Raw genomic sequence first — 14,851 nt, forward strand, 5'->3', positions numbered from 1 at the left:
TTCTGATCTCTTGAACATGGAAGTCAGCTTGGTTCCTATTTACAGTAGGATATTTTGTTTACATAGAACAGTGTAACTGTACGTTAGAATTGATTCTCGGTGAGATATGGTAACCGACTGAAATTCGCCCCTCCCAACTGTAACTTCTGCATACGCCATTTTTTTGCGTTTTTCGGCGTTTTTTGGCTTATTGGTCCTTTTTTAGCCTATTTTTAGGTCTTAACGGCTTTTTCTTTTTTCCAACTTCACTTTCTTCTGTAACCCTATTTATGTAACCCTAGTGTGGTTAGGCCAAATATGATTCTTCAAATATGATTTTTCAAATTATGTTAATCTAAAAAATATATATATAATGTCTGAAAGAAGATGCATTTCATTCATATAGTTTTTTTCGCACTGTGTGTTCCATACCACCAGAATTTTGTATTTTCTTTATTCATTAAATATGTAATTAAAACTGGTTATTAATTAATTTGGATCACATTTATACGTCCTTTTTTTCGTTTGTGTCCTTTATTTTGATATTTTTAGGTCTTTTTTTTTGGCAATGTATAGGCCTTCAACTTCCGAGCCCCAGTTATAACCATTAAGTCTTGTTTCTATGATAATGATATGAAAAACTCAATATGCTGACCAAGGCAGAAATTGATTTTATTATAAAACATAAACTAAACGTAACGTTTCAACCTTCTAGCTAGGTCTTCTTCAGACTCTGCACCAAGTACAAAAAAAAAAAGGTTGAAACGTTACTTTTAGTTTATGTTTTATAATAAAATCAATTTCTGCCTTGGTCAGCATATTGAGTTTTTGGTCATAAGTCTCGGCTGGGCCAAACGAGTTAACGATACCACCAATAACTCCCAAAGTCAATAATCTATTTAAACTATTGATATTAAAATTCAATTAAATCATTTCCACAGTACTACTGCTGCAGATAAAACATCCACTATTAATAGGAATTACATTAATTATACAAAGCATTATAGCTTGCTTAACTATATCTATATTTCAAAAATCTACATGATTTTGCTGCGTTGTTCCTAATATTTTTAGGAGGAATGCTAGTCCTGTTTATTTATACAACAAGACTTGCAATGCCGACCCCTGTGGCGGAGTGGTTAGCATATCGCGCTACGACGCTAGGGGTCCAGGGTTCGAATCCTGGCCTGGGCATGGATGTTTGTGAGTGTCCATTCATCTATCTCATCATATCATCACTCATCCCAATCTTCGCAAATTAGCCAAAAGTGGCGCAAAAAGCGAAGTCAAATAAAACAAAACAATAACAATGACCAAACCCAGAAGGTTTAGTATGGTACCGCTCCCGCCACTCGTCTGTCGTATGCCGGAAGACCTTGTAGCCATCACGTGAGTGCTTCCAGCCACTGAGAGGAGCGCTGGAAACTCCATGCGCTTTGTTCTCAGCCAACCAGAGCTCGGCGCTTCCCATGCGAGGGGACTTTGAACACTTGGTTTGCCACATTCACAGAGAAGTGAACGGGAAGGCAACCAACACACGGGGAGGAGGCATTTCAGATGACGAACCAGCCATGGTGTGTGCACGAAACATACGTTTGTCAACATTGGTCCATAGACGATAGACCATTTCTTGCACCAGGATAAATCTTCTGGCTCATAATGACTTGTAGGATCAAAATTGGAGCCTGATAGATAATATGTAGCACATGGATCACATCTTGCAAATGTGGTTAAAATTGGACAGAGATGGTGTGGCCGATCGTCCGTGATTTGACATCCATAGTGTATTTGTTTAGTTGTGATTATATACGAGGTCCACACACACACATGCATTAGTTTTCCATTAACAGAAGGAATGAAAATTGGGGAAGAACAAACTACACAAAGCAACAAATAAGATATTCAATGTGCAACTTCCCCCATTATTCATTGCGCGAAATCACGCCCCGCCGCCATGTTTTCTGCAGAGGTTTCGGAGCGTGTAGTAAACACATTTGATGAGAATTGCGCTTATAGCCTATGTGGCAGCGATTCAAGGTACGAATGTAACGATCATATGCTGAATCTAGCCCTTATGCATTCTTGCCTAATCCCTTAACATTGACAATGCTGTCTAAAACTATGTTATTTTCCAGAAACAATGTGTATAGAGGTAGGCAACATCCGAAAGAAATTCAAAAATATGTATAACTGTTCAGAATAGTAGAATGCCAAGACAAAGCCATGTTATTCAATAGAAAATTTGTTTTCACGTTTTCACAATAGTGCATTCGCACTATTACATGTTCCGTTTAGAGGAAAACCCTTACCAACTGCCAACATAGTTCATTTAGTGCACGGTTTTTCCCCCGTGTGTGTGGAATTCATTACCCCCTCGGATTTCTCTCTACAAAAGTTAGATTATTTTCTATCTCAGTTTATTTTCATACGATTGTGCCAGTTGGATAACATAAATGCTTATTTAGAACAGATTATTTCAACAAACGATACCAGTACCGGCACATTGTTGAGGATCGAATGAAAGGTCGATTGTTGACCTATCCTCGCAGAGGATCCATTGTTTGCAGCTTCCATCCCGGACTGTTGGTGAAATGGGCCGTGTGCAACTTCACATGCAGGTTTTTGTTTGCAGTCGACCACCATCGGCATTCAAAAGGATTGACCGCTGTACAACGACGTGGATTCTTTTTATCGAGTTACTATTACTACTTGTCTGGTCAATTGTGCAGGTAGAGAAAGGGTCAGTTTGCTAAATGGACAACTGGGTGATGGAAATGTCACGTGTGAATTTGCTGTTAGGAATAATACCAGTCCAGTTAGTATCAATGTTTTGTGTTAGATATGAGAACAGTGTACAGTCGCCAGCAAAAAAATACTCGCTTCTATGCAAGGCGTTATGTGTGTTGCCTAACTGTACAGCAATGGAAGAAGTTGCCATTGAGTTGCTTTGAGTTGCTGTTTTAAGTCCACTTTATGCACAGTAAGGCTAATCGGGACTGGACCTACAGTTTAAAGTGGGATCCGAACCACTTGTGCCTCCACCGGGTATCGAACCCGGGACCCCTTGATTACAAGGCAAATACGCTACCACTGCGCCATGGGGGAGGCCCCAAGTTGCCATTGAAAATCGCTGTAGAGTTATGCAACACACATAACACATTTGCAGGGAAGCGAGTATTTCAGGATCTCTGTGTCCCATTTTTATTGACGGTGACTGTACATTAATTTGGAGCATTGTTTGGAAGCAAGAAGTTACTTATTTGTTTGAGTTTTTTTTGTTTTAAGTCCACTTTATGCGCAGATAGACTAATCCGGACAGGACAGGACCTACAGGGTGAGCCAAAAGTCCAATTTCCCCCAATTATTTATTTTCATATTGATGTATAATATTCATGTATAACAGGAGATACATTTGATCAGATAAGGCTATATACAACAACGTATTCCAGAGTGTCTGTGTGTACGCTATCATTTTCATAACAGAGAATTATTCACCTTCAAGGGCTGCAATGTCTACCACATTCCTGTTTGGTCCATATTTCTTTGTAGGTGCTGTGAACCTAATTAAACAATGTCACCATGTCACATGACTGGTTTATTGCTGAACGGCACAATTGAGGACTTCTCGGTCGAGTCTGGTTCCAGCAGGATGGTGCACCAGCACATTATGGTATTGCCGTATGAGAATATCTCAATTAAGGGTTTGGAAACAAATGGATTGGAAGAGGTTCTGAACATTTGCCAGCATCTCTGAAGTGGCCACCCAGAAGTCCGGATCTGTCTGTGATCGTGTGATAATGCATTGTGGGGTTAGATCAAACAGAAGGTGACTAGCAAACGTTACGAGACAACTGACAAACTTAAAGAAGCCGCTCTTAATGCATTTGCTTCAATCACTCCAGCAATGCTGAGGAGAATTTCTCATCGTACTTGGAGGCGAATAATTCTCTGTTATGAAAATGATGGCGTACACAGACACACTGGAACAAGTTTTCTATAACCTTATCTGATCAAATGTATATCCTTTTATACAGGATGTCCCAGAAGTCTTTCCCTGATTACAAACTTTATTCATATCCGCTATATGCAAGGCGGAGATGTGAAAGTGGTGCCAAAATGTTGGAAAACTAACCAAGTTTTTTTTGTTGTTGCAGGTTTGAGTAACGTGGCTGTAGTGAAGCAGTGACAGTGCCCAGGAAACCGGAAATGTTCACAAATCAGGAAAAAGCTCAGCATGTCCTCTGGTATCACGAGACCCGGTCACCAATAACAGTGCAGAGGAACTTTGAAATGTACAGAATTCTTTCGTCCAGAATATCTGCCATCATTAAATTGGTATTTAAAAAATGGAATTTATCTTCATTCCCAAATCCTGTCAAGTCCAAGAAACATTGTATGGAAAGATGCCACCCGATGTCAAGAGCATTAATTCCGGATTCCTTGGTACTGACACTGCTACACTACAGCCACATTACTGAAACCTGCAACAACAAAACTTGGTTATTTTTACAACATTTTGGCACCACTATCACATATCCTACCTTGCATACAGCGGATATGAATAAAGTTTGTAATCAGGGAAAGACTTCTGGGACACCCGGTACTATACTGGACCATGAATATTATTCGTCAATATGTGAAAAATAAACAGGGGGTAATGGGACTTTTGGTTCACCCTGTGTAGTTTAAAATGGGATCCGAACCACTATGTGCCTCCACCGGGTATCGAACCCGGCATCCCTTGATTACAAGATGACAACGTTACCCTTACGCCACCGGGCAGACCCCAACAAATTGCTTCTAACACAGTTGCATGTAGCAGCTACTTTTTATAGGAAATCTAACTTTAGCTACTTTTAAAAGTAACTAGATCATACTTTAGTTCCTTTTTTAAAATAGAAATCACGTTTTCAGCGATTACATTGCGACACTTAAAATTGTTAACTTGAAAATTTGTAACTTCCGGGGAAGAGCTAAATTTTGCACCAGTTTTTCTAACTATGTGTCTTCTCTGGATGCTGAGGTGAAAGTGTTTTCGTGAAATCTCCCAGGAGAAGAAAGGTAAGCTTTGTTGCATGCTAACTTTAAACTATCCACACTCTGTTGCAATTCGTCGATTATCTAATTGCACTTGAGGACGTCAGGGTTTTTGTATCGGAGACATAAATAAACCACATGTGAGTCTACATATATATTTTTTTTACAATTAATGGTCATTAATGGACTCGAAGAACATTTATTTATCGGTTCTATCTTGTTTTCTGGGGTTTGTCTCTATCATTGTACATAACAATAGTTTGTGTATAATGTGTAAATTCAAATCAAATTCGTTTGGATTGCTGTGGAGACATTACCCACCTTACACCTCATGCAGCTCATATTTTAATCAAATAGCTAAGAATCCGAGCCTCCATTATTGTTTGCCGATTAATATTTCACGCAACAATTGCATTTCCAAGAGAGCAATGAACAATCCAATTACACGAATTCGCTTTGCTTCCGAGCATCGTCAATTACAACCAAGCCTCAGGGTGGTCGTGCAATTTTCAATCGTGAACATTAATGTATCATACGCCATGACGGGTGTTCGTAAGAGGCAGCGAAGGAGCACAAACGAAACGACATCGCTCCAAATGTTTGCGTAGCGAATAGGTTGATTTTGGGCGTTCAGTGTTGCCATGTCGGATTATTATAAAATATCTAAATTACACTCAAATTTGAGCTGATGGTTCAACAAAAAGTCCTTGTTCTGTTATTGGTAACTTTTGAATTGACCAATGAAATCTCGCAATTCTTCTTTGTGATGGCACTACTGAGCTCCATTTTTGCGAGAAAGTACCAGGAGGCAGTCCTGAAGCCAATGGTCAATGATCTCAGCAACACTCTCTTTCCATGGAGCTTTCAGCAGGATCATGCACCAACTCGAATAGTGATTTGAGACGAATGTGGCCGAAATTAATTTCTCCCTTCATATTAGCCATTTGGCAATCCAGAGCACAACCCTCTGAGCTACAAATTGGGGTCTGTACTTCAAGATATGTCCTGCAAGAACATCCCAGTCTGAAGCCCTCTCTTTTGAGGGCAGTGGCTGATTTTCCTCTCGATACAGAGCGTACTGCAATTGATCAGTGGCCACAGAGACTTAAGGCATATGTACGGTGCAAAGGTGGTAATTTTGAACAATGATTAGTGCTTTCTGTACACAATATATCCGTTTAACGTATATCCATGGGGTGTTGCAACAGTGCAGTTATTATTATAATTAAATCAACAAGGCTTAGGTTGGCAGGTTATGTGGCACGAATGGGAGAGGAAAGAAGAGTTTTCAGGATTCTTGTCGGGAAACATGATGGTAAGAGACCTGTAGGAAGATGGAGGGATAACGTTGAGATGGACCTGAAGGAGACCGGTAAGGATGGAAAAGACTTGATTGATCTTGCCCAGGATAGCGACAGATGTAAGGCTTGTATTGTTGCAGCCAGCCTTCGGGTTTAAGAAAGCTAGAGAGTTAGTTAGTTACAACATATCAAAGCATATTCTGTTATTACATTCAAAACCTTGTGGCAGTATTGCAAGAGCGGGTAGTCGGTATGATCTTTATAGACTGCTGACAGTACAGGGTACTAAATGCGGAATCTCTTTGAGAGTAGAATCCATGCTTGCCTGTTGTATATAATAACAGCAGTCTCACTTCAGTACCTAACATTCGGCCCTCAATATGGCAACGACATGACATAATATGACACTGTAAGAAGTAATGTTTTCAGAAGAATATCGTTTTTGGACATGGGGTGCTGAAGGGGGAGCACCCCCTTCGGGTCACCCTGGTGCCGCCCCTGCAAACATTGTAAACACTATTTTGGGACACACTGTATATACGGACGATCATTTAAGATATCATTTGCAGTTCTGTAACGTTCTTGTCAATGTGGAACGTGCTGATTCTAAACTCTTCATAGCGATAGCCACAGAAGAGCTGTTAACACAAAGCCCCATAGTAGCTAGCGTAAACATACGGCAAGTATTGAAACTCGCCAAATGACCGCACTTCAACCACCAGTTCGTTCTGCAAGAGATGACTCGTTGTTTTACACGGAGTAGTGCGTTCAGCGCTTTTTTCCCCGCGTCAAACCCAGAATGTCTCCTCCTATTCAACTCGCCATTCATCGCCATGGTTACAGGGCCGATTACTTGTATGTCCCCTCACTTATACATGGCAGTTCCTTTTGTCCCCAACAACGGGTACCCCTGCAGTTTGGATTTAATAAAAGAATAGGAAGTGAAATTATCGTGAGCGCGGAAGCACTGGGGGGGGGGGGGAGGGTGGAGTATTAAATTTAGCCCCCACATTTCCGAAATTGATTCTTCTCAAGATGAGCACCGGTCCTTCTGAGAGAGGGAGACTGTTGCTTAGCAACGTTACGTCAGGTAAGTGGACGAATATTTCAATATTTTAAAACGTTCCCTGTCTGCCCCGTATTGGGAACGAGAACCTGGAGGAAAAATGGAACCTTTCTCTCTCTTCCAGGAAACTGGAAAAGTCTTCCTTCGTTCTCCTGGAACGAGTAAGCTGGAAAGGCTGCTGGAGAGCTGCTATTGATGCAAAAGTTTTGTTTTTTACTTTTTTTCCAGCCCTTTCTTTTTGCCCTACTTTGACAGAGTACCAAAAAGGGCAGACACGGAGCTGTACTTGATGGCGCAAATCCGCTGTATTGTCGCCGGGGTGGAGAAAAAGGTTACTTTTTCTGAGAACGATTTTGTCACGGCTAACATGCTTTTACATGTTTGGTAGGAAATGTACGGAGAGGGTTGTGCGGTTTCGAAAAACGAGGGCTGGGGCATAAGTCGTGGCTAAGAGAGAAAGAGAAGAACTCTCTCTCTCTCTTTCTCACCCCCTCCCCTCTCTCTCTCTCTCTTTCTCACCCCTCCTCTCTCTCTTTCTCACCCCTCCTCTCTCTCTCTCTCTTTCTTTCTTTCCTTCTTTTTTCTTTCGAGAACGAAATGAGAGAAAAAGAAGAAGAAATCTCTCTCACTATCTCACTATCTCTCTCTCTTTTCTATTTCTCTCTCTCTTCTCTTCTGTTTCCTCCGATAAAAAGAAAGAAAGAAGGAGAGAGAGCAGATGAAGAAAGAGAGAGAGAAAGTTAAAATAAAAGTGTGAAGAGAAAAAGGAAAGGAAGAAGGAATGAAAGAAGAAAGAAGGAAACATTTTCTTTCCTTCTTCTTCCTTCTTCTCTACTCTTTCTCTCATTCTCTCATTCTCTCTCTCTCTCTCTCTCTTCCCTTTTTTCCTCTCTCTTTCTTTCCTTCGGAAAGAAGGGAAAAGAGAGAGAGGATAGAGAAAAAGTGAAGGAAAGAGGAGAGGATAAATACACACAGAGAGATAGAGAGAGATAGAGAGAGACAGAGAGAAAAGGACAGGGGAGGGGGAGAGAGAGAGCGAAAGAATGCGGTACCATCAGAGCGCTGCACATCGGCAAGATTCGCTTCCTAGGCCCGCCCGGCTGGCGAGTGAGCGAGTAGTACGTCTGGGGTTTGGACCGTCAAGCATCGAAAGCCTACGGATAACTGGCAGGCCTTGCAAGACCCAGCTCGCTTATCTGCAGCGAACGCTCATTCCGGTTTTCCACAGTCCTCAGATACGTGAGTCATCTAGTCACTGTTGCCAACTAATAGATTCTAAACTGTTCAAGGAGCACTTGAAATGTTCACCATTGCAGAGATATATTCCGTCGTAGAGGCCTGTGAATCCTTGTTCGGGGAAGCTCGATTGCGCACCTGGTTCGACGTGCGTGTTGCATATTATTGTAGGCGCGACTCCTTGTGGACGGGTTTCTTCCGGGTCTCGTGCAGCCCTCTGGGTACCATAATATGATCGTACGCCACGGAGAACATGAGCATTGTACACGTATTATGTGATTACTATCCGCGACAAAAATATTGAGCCCTCGGTTTACGCGCTTGTAAAATTGTACTCAGTGGGAAGAAAAAAGTCAAATATACCTCATTGGAAAGCTTCAAGTATGTACTTTTTAATAAGCGTTAACTGAAATTTTTCTTAACTTTGTTTTCTTGCTATAATCAAAAATTCACTGAAAAGTGTAGTTTTTCCTTCAAATTTTCACGAACGGGGAACTTACCGTAACACCACACAGTTCATAATCGACTGTACATAAAATTTTAAGATTTTGTGAATTTGAAGTTTGATTATTTTTGCACCTCTGTAGAAAAATCAAATGCACATTTTTACTAGATACTTCAAAAATTAAATTTTAGGGAAACTTGCATTCTTGAAATAGATAATTACAAATTCAATGAAATTGCAAAAAACTGTTCATATAACGCATTTGAACAAATTCCAGAAGTTTGGCGTGTGTACAGTGGTGGAAAAAAGTTCTTCCCCATAAGACTTTAATGGTAGTAAATAATGCCGGAAAGGTAGGCAACACACATTGCACGTTTAGGTGATCGGGTGATTCTGTCTGTCTTAAGAGCAACTCGTCTTTCATGCAATAGCCAACAGACACAGGAAATGTAGGAAAGTCACGTGACTTGTCAGGTGAAATGTTGTTCTTCAGAATATCGCCTGTTCTCAAACCAAGTCGCAGAACCGAAATGAACTACATGTTACATGTCCGAAAATGATTCGCCTAAAAGCGTTGAACGAAACGCTAAAATAATTATTGCCTTAATTACAAAGGCTACTGTACTATATGTGCCGCGGTAGCTTGTTCGTTAGGGCGTTTGATTACCATGCGAGAGATCTGAGTTCGATCTTCGACTGGGGAGAATTGGAATTTTTATCCACCTGTTCAAGTGGCTCCGGCGCCCACCCAGCGTCGTATAAAGTGGGTACCTGTAGGAAACTCGGGGGGGGGGGGGTAAAGGCGGACAGGGGCGTGGTGCTGATCACATTATCCCCACCTTCAGCCGTAACAAGAAAGTGTGGGGCCCTAATTCCACACCCCCTACACGCATTCATGACTTGGTGCAAAGCACAAGGCAGCACTTTGCATTTTCATTTACTGTACGTCAGATTTTGTCGGAACAGAACTTTCTAATCTCTACGTGGACTTTCTTCCAAATTCCGTAGGGATGTAAATAGGCTCCAGTTTTTCTTGACCCAATTCATCCATTTTATATTTCGTTATAAAAACCACGGGCGATATCCTGTGTGTGTGTGTGTGGGGGGGGGGTTATAATTCAAACATGTAAAGTGATCCTTTCCCACTACTCCATTGTCAGATCCTTCGTATCCAAAATAACTCTCAATTCCACACACTGAAAATGTAGCACTTCCTACATCTTAGCATGCAAATATCTAGTAGCAAAGTAATGTGTAGGCACAGTGGTTCGGATCCCACTTAAAACTGTAGGTGCATTACCGATTAGTCTTGCTGTGCATAAAGTGGACTCAAGACATAAAATCAACCAACCAACAGAATCCCGTTATTGTCCAGATTATCGAATCCAGAACCTTCGTCGCAAATAACATAAGCTGGAACACAATGTAAAATTACCGAACAGAAACAGAACCTAAAAACTACAACGGATAGATTGTATTAAATCAACGATACAGCACGCGTTCTGAAATAAAGAAGAATACGAAAGTGGAAGGACCTCGATACACACACACGTTTTCTTCCCTCAATGGTAAGCTATCCTTCTTGCAGAGAAGCCTTTACGTAGGCCTTCAAGGCCACGACGAGAAAGTGTGCAATGATAGGACCAAAACGTACTGTGTTCCTCCTTATTTCGTACGATATTGATAACAGGAACACGTGGCCTCGTCTGCTAACCCTAGTTTCGCAGAGCAGACGCTTGTTTGCCACCCTTTGGTTCAGTGACCTTCGCTCGTAGTTAGCAAGAGTGAATGACTCACCAGATACTTGTTGCCTGTGAGCTTATTCAAGAATAGATATTTCGTTAGCGTCTGTAAGTATTGTTTCATCTGCAGTTATATCAATTAACGTTCGAATAGTTTCCTAATGGTTACGCTATTTATAAATTAGTTCTCGAGAGTGAGCTTTCTATCTATTTGAACGGGTGTTTTTTATACAGCCTGCATGTATTATTTTTCTTTTCCTGAAACAAGAAGAAATTCCAAGACGCAAAAAGAGCCGTTTAAGATTAGTTAACAAAAAGAAAGAAGAAAACGAAAATGTAAATGTTGAAATAAATTATTGTAGAGATCGAGTAAATAACATTTTGTCACGGAGTCTCCTCGATGGCGTAATGATAACGTCGTCACCTTGTAATCAAGGGATCCCGGGTTCGATACACGGTGGAGGCACGTAGTGGTTCGTATCCATGTTAAACTGAAGGTCCAGTCCCGATTAGCTTATCTGTGCACAAAACAAAAACTAAAGTAATAAATTGTAACAGTGTAAGAAAATTTCATATTCAACCACATACGAAACAAAAAATAATAATTTATTCCATGTTGGAGTTCACATTTGTAGCATCTAATCAACAAAGTTATGGATCGCAACATATTTTCTCAAATCCATTTTGATTATACATGTATGATAAAATAACAGAAGTAGAGGAAAGAGAAAGCCAAGGAAAACACGGATGCCTTCTCCAGAATTTCAAATCTCATTACGTAAGGTTCTGGGTTGAAGTCCCGGGCAGACATGACTTTCTTGTTCTTTCCCTTTTATCTGCTTTATTTTATCATAAATCGTCGTAATGGTTTACCTACAGGGGAAGAATAATGACAATAATTGCCAATACAAAGCCAATAACAAACAGAACAACAACTCAATTAGGAAGATGTCAAGAAATAAACAAGACCTGACAGTGTCTCCGTCTCTCGGTCTCTCGAATTGAAAATTGCTGTCTCGTTCTCGGTCTCGACTAGTTAAATATAGAAATCGAAAACGTATGTAAAGATACATATACTATTTCATATATCCCGGTTTTGTAGGAGATTTCGTGAGAGATGAAATAAGTACCCTTCGATCTTGTATATTTTTATTATTTTTGTTACGTAACATCACTTTTCTTCCTAGTCGCAGACGAGTGACCAATACATGAAATTAATGACGAAATACTCAAAACACCTGTGACAAGGACGGTACTCAAACCCGGGAACTTTGGTGACGAGATCGAATGTCGACCACTTAATTAGCTTGCCCACCGAGTCTGCTTAATGTTGCTTGTGTCAGACAATTTGTAATAACTGCCAATATCCCACATTCATTATCATTTGTTTCATAATTTATCTTATTGATGTGATTAATCTGAAGTCGAAGAATTAGCTGAAAGGCAAAAATGCAAGATTGAATGTCTCTGATGTTACTTCGTGCCGAATAATATGACGTGATATTATGAAATGAATGTATTAATAATATAATATGCCTAGTCATTTCATTGATTGATCCCAATTGCGCACACAAAATATGGTATAATGTCCACTACTAACCGACCTCCGTGGCGCAGTGGTTAGCACAGCGCGCTACGACAGCATGGGCCCCTGGTTCGAATCTCGGCTTGGCCATGGGTGTTCTTGGTGAGTGTCCCTTAATCAATGTCATCATATCATCACTCATTACTAATCTTCATCGTCGCTATTTGCCAAAAGTGAAAGAATAGTGCCACTAAATAACAAGCATCCAATCAAATCGAACATCTTCACCGATTTAATTCTATACCGTACCAAAATCCCACTTTATTACTGCATCTTGCTTCATTTTACAGCATCTCAATTGTTTTCCGATTCGAAAACAATTGGAATGTTGTTTTGTGCAGTTGATTGTGCATTCGTTGTTTGGGTTGCTTAATTAACGTCGCATTAATTAGTTTAGACCAATCGTGACAGAGGAAATCGAGAGCACAAAGGAAGGGGAAAAGACAAGTTAGAGACCTCGGCATTCCGTGAATACGACTGAAGTGACTGCAGAATATTATAGATAAAATTTGTTTCGCTTTTTCCTTTTATTTCTGTTTCAGTTATTTTACTTCGCTTTTCTTCTACCACTCGTGTTAATCGTGTCGGTGAAGAAGAATTATAAACTCGTGAAATGGACGATGGCACAAAAATCTATGCCGCTCCCACGTTTCGAACCTGTGACCACAAATTATTTTCTTATTTTTAAAATTTACGCCAAATATGGTTTCAGTCTCTTTCTCAAGGCGTTCCATTGCCTCTCCGATGGCGTCTTCGCCATTGTAATCAAAGGCTTAGGAATTCAATACCAGATGGAGGGACACTTGGTTCGGTTCCCACTTTAATCTGTAGGTCCAGTGCATAAACTGGACTTAAACAATTAGCGTGTGGTATGTGGTCTGTGATGAGAACCATCATTTCAGTGAAACTTATTGACAATGACTAATAATACAGGAAAGACTATTTCCTTACGAGTATCTCTTGTTAAGAAACCAGTTCCTGAAATTTTCTTCTGGAGGACTCGTAGCACCCAGTTGTGTGTTGTGGCTGGGGCATGAGTCATGTGACGCATGCTATCAATGCTCAATCCTTGCCGAGAACTTTGATCCACCAGACAAACTTAAGCGAATATTTTGTTATTTGGGTTGCATAAACAACAGGCTTTAAGACGTTACGAAATTCTAGGTCCCGTGGCCCAGGTAATTCTTTCTCTGACTGTACATCAAATATGGTTCCAGATATAAATTATTATTGACCACTCCCAATATGGTAAACGGGCGCATGACGTATGGCGGAATGCGGCCAATCTCAGACCCCGCGGGCAGCAGGCGATTTCCACAGCGTTGCCGCTTCGCTGCGAGAATCGCGCAGGTGCGTTCCGTCGAGCCGGTACAAAGTATTGTCGCAGCATAAAATAATGAATGAAATATTTATCATATTGCAAATGGAGTACTGCTGTACTGCAGGTTTTCTCACCCCATTTTTTCTAGCTTTTATCTTCATATGAACATCGTCTCCTTCGGTACCCGGCGAAGGTACATAGTGATTCGGATCCCAATTTAAACTTTAAGTCCACTCCCGATTAGCCTACCTGTGCATAAAGTGGACTTATATAGAACCTCATTTTCCCAGTATTATTTTATGTCGCACATTTAAACAGTTATATTGACTAAGACGATGTACGATGAGGACGATTTGAATGAAGTCGATGAGAGATCCAGTCTTCTCTGTATACAATGATAACGCACCTGCTGTGTACAGCGATTTCATAAGAAAGGGAAACAGAGCGAGGTGTATACTAGCGATAGCAATGCATAGAAATTATATTTTAAAAATTGCGCATTTGAAGCCTTCATGGCAACTAACATTTTAATAAAATATATTTCGAGCAAAAACGCATGTAAATTGTGTTTATCTCGCAAAATTCACTTAATCATCGTGTCGAGTAGTGGTTGTGGTTTCAGCATTTAACGCACCTGAAATATTGCTTTTATATTTTGGTCTGTTTCACAGCTGCAACTCTTGTAGTAAACAAGGAGTTGTGGGTTCATTACGAGAGACAAAAGACTAAAAACATTAATAAATTTTCAATAAATATAAGTGAAAGGTAAAAGTATAAAATGCTGTTCATAATGGATTCTGTTGAACTGGATAATTAAAATAAAAGTCGTGTATCTTTCTTCTCACCACACCTTGGAAAAACTCGCCCAATAAAATATTGGGTCGATGCAAATTTTTGTTGTTCCCTTTTTCTTTACATACTGTGCTGACGTAACCCCCAAACACTCCGCCGTGCACTTGACACCTTGGTTTATGTCGTGATATGCGCCTATTCGTTTCCCCTGGTCGAAATATTTCTTGGCACTGACTATAATTTCTTTTGCACCACTATGATATTACCGTCTTGCCATTTTCATGCAAGAAATAAATCACTTCACAGAACCGCCATCACTCAATACAGTGCGTACGAACAAACATGCG

General features: G+C 40.4%; 1 protein-coding gene and 1 non-coding gene across 4 annotated transcripts in view; one reads left to right on the forward strand and one right to left on the reverse strand.

Annotated features, from left to right (window-relative positions):
- rho-5 (rhomboid-5) overlaps positions 1–14,851 on the forward strand; it is a 670,560-nt gene that overhangs the window by 505,600 nt on the left and 150,109 nt on the right. The gene's annotated exons all lie outside the window — the stretch shown is intronic.
- TRNAT-UGU (transfer RNA threonine (anticodon UGU)) lies at positions 3,013–3,087 on the reverse strand. Its single transcript has one exon. It is a non-coding gene; the product is annotated as a tRNA-Thr (tRNA).

This window comes from Lepisma saccharinum, chromosome 7, assembly GCF_977018435.1.
Source record: "Lepisma saccharinum chromosome 7, izLepSacc3.1, whole genome shotgun sequence".
Taxonomy (NCBI): domain Eukaryota; kingdom Metazoa; phylum Arthropoda; class Insecta; order Zygentoma; family Lepismatidae; genus Lepisma; species Lepisma saccharinum.